The following is a 6,000-nucleotide window of genomic DNA, read 5'->3' on the forward strand; positions in this document are numbered from 1 at the left end:
GTCTGGCTGGAAAGCTGCCTGGAGGAGAGGGACCTGGGGGTGTTGGTTGACAGTGACTGAACATGAGCCAGCAGTGGCCCAGGTGGCCAAGAAGACCAATGGCATCTTGGCTTGGATCAGAAACAGCGTGTCTCTAAATTGGAGGGGGGAAGATTTGGATTAGGCAGTAGGAAGAAATTCTTGGTGATTTGGGTGGCGAGGCCCTGGCCCAGGTTGCCCAGGACAGTGGTGGGTGTCCCATCCCTGGAGGTGTTCAAGGCCAGGTTGGAAGGGGTTTCGAGCCACGTGATCCAGTGGGAGGTGTCCCTGCCCTCGGCAGGGTGTGGAACTGGATGGGCTTTTAGGTCCCTTACCACCCAAGCCGTTCTGAGATCTGTGATTTGAATACATTTGAAATATTTTCCTGCTCGGGATCCCCTGGGTGGTTGGAGCGCAAATCTAGCCGTGTGCAAGAGAAAGTCAGAGACCAGTCAGCTTTGCCCGGGTTCTCTGGAGGGACAAAGGCAGCGCTACCAACCTAATCCTCACCGTGTCTCACAGGAACTGCAGCTGAAGCGTTAGCTCAAGGACCCTGTCATTTCTTCAACCCGGGGACAGCTTGAAGCTGAAGACGCCAACAGCTGCAGGAAGCGCGGAGCAGAGGAAGAAACATTGGAAGGAAAGGAGGAAATTGCTGTTGTGCAGGTGCCTGTCGTAGCTGCAGGGCGCTGCTTTCCAGCAGGGCCTTTTTATTTCTCGCTGGCTGCTTGCAATGGGAAACGGCATGAAGATCAGCCTCTCGGCCTTCCGTGAAACACAGAGTTTTAAACTAAATTCCGTTTGCAAGGTTTACATAGATGTGCTGTGAAGTCGTTTAGAGATCTTCAAGCAATGCCCTTGTCTGGCACCATGATGTGTTTCATAGCGTCACTCAAAGCGACCGAATGCTTCAGGTTTTGAAATGTTTCTTTTAGGGGTCCTGCCAGCAGCTGCTTAGATTTCATGTGTCAGCGTTGTCTTTGCTTCTGTGTTTCAGAGAAACAGGCAACTGATGTTGCTTGAAGGGATGTAGGAAGCTTCTCTGTTTTCAAGGACTGAAAATCCTTGTGCTGCTGTTGTTGGTGACCTTAGTGAGTGGAAAATTAACTGCTGGGATTCATCCTCTTTTGTCCCCACAGAGGGAGCAGTGGCTGTGGCAGAGATGTTCTGTGCAGTGGGACCGGCGAGGGAGGTGACTGCGGCCCTCTGCTCCGCTCTGGTGAGACCCCACCTGGAGCCCTGTGTTCAGCTCTGGAATCCCCAACGTGCCAGTGACACAGACCTGTTAGAGCGACTCAGTCTGCTCTCCCAGGCCGAGAGGGAGGCAATATTTGAGGGCACCTCATTTCCCGCCTGTGCCGGCAGGGCTCTCTCCGCCTGGGCGCATCCAAGGGATTTGTCCAGTGTGTTTGGCAGAGGCCGAGCAGGGAGGCTTTTACCTTGACTCTGGCTCAGGGCAGAAAGAATTGCTGAGCGTGGTCTGGTTCTGACAGAAAGTAATTTTGTCTGATTTTGAGATGTGGGACAGGCTCAATATCCAGGAGGTCACTGTAACTGACTTTGTCTCCCTTGTAAGTGAGCGTTCCCTGTTGCACTCCAGAAGATCTGTTTAGGGTCACTGATTTCAGGCTAGGAAAGAAATAATGTTCCAAGTCCCTTCACTGTGAGAGGCTACAGACCTTTTGTGTTTCCAGCCCAGGGCTCTCCTGCTGTCTCCAGGAGTTGTGTGAACACTGCTGACCCAGTGGTCTTGCCCGGAGGGTGTGACAGTGGTTCCTTCGGCTGCACGTTTGTTGTGGGTGAAAGCATTCCCTAGTGTCCTTTCCCAGCTGGATCCACAGTGTGGGTCAGTGTGGAGAAGGAGAAAGAATGGCAATTAAAACTTCTTCCCTTAGTCCTTCCGTGCGTCCTGTCTCTTTGACATCAAAGCGGGAGGGGAGATGAATTTTCTTATGGATGTGATACCTTGGGCATGTTTTAGCTCCATGGAATTTTTAATGCATTTGCTTTGTTGTTTAGTTTTCCTTTCAGAAACGTGTTTCCAAGGAAGTCTCTCAGGAGTCAAGGCTTGGCCAGTTCCAGGGATCGAGACAAAGCAAACATTAAAGAACAGCAGTGCCCGAGTACTTTCTTGGTGTCCTTTCCTAGTAGCATTGCACTCCTCGTCCCCTGCTGTTACTCCTTACCTCCTCCCCCTACAGCTCCGTGCCATCTCAGCATCTGCGCTGCTCTTCTAGCTGGCTCTACCGCTTCCCCCTCTGTCTTTGCTTGTCCTCGACCTCCTCCCACAGCCGTAAAATCTTTCCAGCTTTGCCTTCCTTGTAACAGCTCTGCTACCCCGGCTTTCCCCTGCCCGCAGCTCTCCCGCCTGCGTGCCTCCTCCCTTCTCCTCAGCCCCTCCAGGGGTTTTTCCTCAGGGCAGTGTGGCCCGGTTGCGTATCTGATCCCGGGGACCTCCTCCACCCTCTGGCCTCAGATGCTCCAGTTCCCAGCGGGCTGGTTGGGAAGAAATTGTACAGAAGGGTAGGGGCAAATGCTTCTTCCCCTTGGAGTCCTTTTCTTTGGAAGGCTTCGTCCTTCTTTCCGAAGGTGTGAAGCAGCCTGAAGCTGGGTGTGATCCTGAAGGCCTTTCTCGAGCTGCTGTCACTGGAGAGCTGCCTGCGGCCAAGGTCACAAACCCAGAGCTCGGCTGATGCCGGTTCACCCTCTCGGGGCGCTGGGATGGCATTTATCACCTGCTCCTTCTCCCTGTGGTTTCCGTGTCTGGCTCCCCACCCGCAGTAACCCCTACAGCCTATGGAAACATTTATATATCACAAATCCTGAAGGTCATTTTAAATGCTACCAAGAGCCCTCAGCCTCGGCTTCTCCAGGTCGCCAGCGCGGAAACGTTGGGCTGGGGATGGCTCTGCAGGGGAGCTCTGCTCTGAAGCGAGGAGAGATGCTGCATGGGAAGTGAAAGGGCAGGAGCTGAGCCGAGGGGAGGAGGGCTGATGGAGGGCCGGGAGGCTCCAAAGGGATCTGAACAGGCTGGACCGCTGGGCTGAGAGCAGTGGCATGAGGTTTAGCAAGGCCAAGGGCCGGGTCCTGCACTTGGGGCACAACAACCCTGAGCAGCTCCAGACTAGGAGAAGTCTGGCTGGAAAGCTGCCCGGGGGAGAAGGACCTGGGGGTGTTGGCTGGCAGCGACTGAACAGGAGCCAGCAGGGGCCCAGGTGGCCAAGAAGGCCAATGGCATCTTGGCTTGTGTCAGAAACAGTGTGGCCAGTAGGTCCAGGGAGGTTCTTCTCCCTCTGGACTCGGCCCTGGTGAGACCGCTCCTCGAATCCTGTGTTCAGCCCTGGCCCCTCACCACAAGAAGGATGTTGAGGCTCTGGAGCGAGTCCAGAGAAGAGCAACGAAGCTGGGGAAGGGGCTGAGAGAGGTGGGGGTGTTTAGCCTGGAGAAGAGGAGGCTGAGGGGAGACCTCATTGCTCTCTCCAACTACCTGAAAGGACGTTGTGGAGAGGAGGGTGCTGGGCTCTTCTCCCAAGTGACAGGAGACAGGACGAGAGGGAATGGCCTCAAGCTCCACCAGGGGAGGGTCAGGGTGGACGTTAGGAAAAATTTTTCACAGAAAGGGTCACTGGGCACTGGCAGAGGCTGCCCAGGGAGGGGGTTGTGTCACCATCCCTGGAGGGGTTTAAGGCACGGGTGGACGAGGTGCTAAGGGACATGGTTTAGTGTTTGATAGGAATGGTTGGACTCTGTAGAGCCATATTTACAACAATGGCTTTCAGAAAGAAGTATCAAGGACGTGTCGTCCTTGTAAAATGTGAGTCATACTGATTAAGCAAAACTTAAATGTCAAAAGAAAAACATGTTGAGGGAGTAGTCAAGATGGAACATAGCTGTGCAAGCATGATAAACCGCAACTTCTGCAAATGAATGTAACCAATCATGAGCTAAGCTTTTGCAATATGTATGAGCTAATTAAACACTGTATAAAAGAAGCAGCCGTGAATCAATAAAACTGAGCTCTGATCACCTATCACAGTGTGTTCGACTCCCTCCGTCGCTCTCCAATTTCAAGAAATGGTGACCCCGACGTGATAAGGGTTAACGGAGAGAAAACGGAGAATATACCCGGGTCCAGTGGAATAAAGGACGACCAAAGTGCTTCTGTGATAGCACCGGGTCCCGAGGGGCGAATAACGCATCGGCCGGAGGATGCTGCGAGGACTGCCAGACTGAGCTAAGCCATTAAGGTATAGATTTATGAATAATATTTAAAGAGAGATAAATAAGAGAAATATATAAATAAGAGAAATAAATAAGAGAAAATAAAAAAATGGAAAGGCAGGCAGTGTTAACCCTATTTACTCAATTTTTGAGACAAAAAGGGGTAAAAGAGATTGATTTAAATAAGGAACTTCCAAATTTGGTAGCTTATGGGGTAGTGAAAGGATGTTTTATCAATCCAAGTACTATCCATGAACTGTCAGAGTGGAGGAAGTTCGGGGATGTAATATGGGAGGCTGTATTAGACGACGATAAGACTGCAAAAAAGTTAGGAAAACAATGGCGGGTTGTTCATAATGTTTTATTGCAACACGCTACGGAAATAAAAGCTGCAAAATCCGCTCATGCTGCAAGTGCAAAAAATCAAGAGTATCTGGATGAGGCATCGGCGGGACCTCCGCGTTATAAGACTCTGGTAATGCCTATGTCGAGCAATGACCATGTTGCCCCCGCCGCACCTTCTCAGGCAGAACCTCCTCCGCCTAGCGAGGTCTCTGTTCCCGAAGAGCAGCGGCAATCGCTGGGATCGGAGGTAGCGGAACAACTGCGGAAAAGGGCAGAGTGTTGGTCGAAACTTGCCGCGGAATACATTACGCAGGGGGATAACGAAGCGGTTGAGTCGCTGGCCTTTCCTGTTATATACGAACGACGTGATAATAACGTAGTAATGCAATTCACACCAATAGATTGGAAGCTGTTATCACAGCTACGAGCAACTGTAGCAGAGAGCGGATTGCAGGGCGAGCCCACGATACAAATTTTAGAATATTTGTTTGAAAACAATACCATTATGCCATCAGAATGTCGGAATATAATGAAATTGATTTGTACCCCATCTCAACAGTTATTATGTGGGGCACATTGGCAGGCGGCAGCACAAGAATCAGTGGCCATGCAACGTCAACAAGGGGACCCGTTATTTGGTAGAAGCGTTATTAGGAATCGGTCCCTATCATTCTATTGAGGCACAAGCGACATTAGGGCCAGATAGACTGCGAGAAGCAATGAGAGTATTCCGAAAAGCATTAAGTTTAGTCAAAGATGTAGGAGGAGTACCAGCTTATATGAGCATTAAGCAAGGACAAGAGGAACCGTTAGGGGCATTTATAGATAAACTGATTGCCGCGATAAAGAAGGCAGGAGTAGCAGTATATATGCATGGGGCAATATTAAAGCAATGTGTAATACAGAATGGTAATACCAAAACGAGACATATGTTGTCATCAATGGGTGCCAATTGGACAATAGAAGAGACCTTAGAAAGAGCAGCTAATATGCCACAAGGCCAGGCCGCGTTTGTTGTGCAGGCAATAGAGGAAGTGGGAAATCAGATAGCTGAAAAACTAAAAGAGGGTTTGAGAGAGGGGCAGGAAAATAGCTCACAAATAATGGCAGCATTAGCTCCTTTGAGGTCCTCTTCAGCAAGTCCTGTGCCAAGGCCACGAACCACGTTACATTGTTACCGGTGTGGACGCAATGGACATACCCGACGGGAATGCCGAACAAGATCTGTCTGGTGTAACCACTGTAATAGCGGCACTCATAACACTGCAGTCTGTCGACGGATTCCGGGAAACGGTCAGAACAGCGCGAATGCCAACAGCCGCGCCGGGACACAAATAGCTGCAGCAACGGTCTGCCCATCCAACCAGCAGGTCTACAACCCGCAACCAGAGGGAAATGCAAAAGCAGATGCATTGG

The sequence above is a fragment of the Phaenicophaeus curvirostris genome, chromosome 8 (assembly GCF_032191515.1).
Source record: "Phaenicophaeus curvirostris isolate KB17595 chromosome 8, BPBGC_Pcur_1.0, whole genome shotgun sequence".
Classification (NCBI taxonomy): Eukaryota; Metazoa; Chordata; class Aves; order Cuculiformes; family Cuculidae; genus Phaenicophaeus; species Phaenicophaeus curvirostris.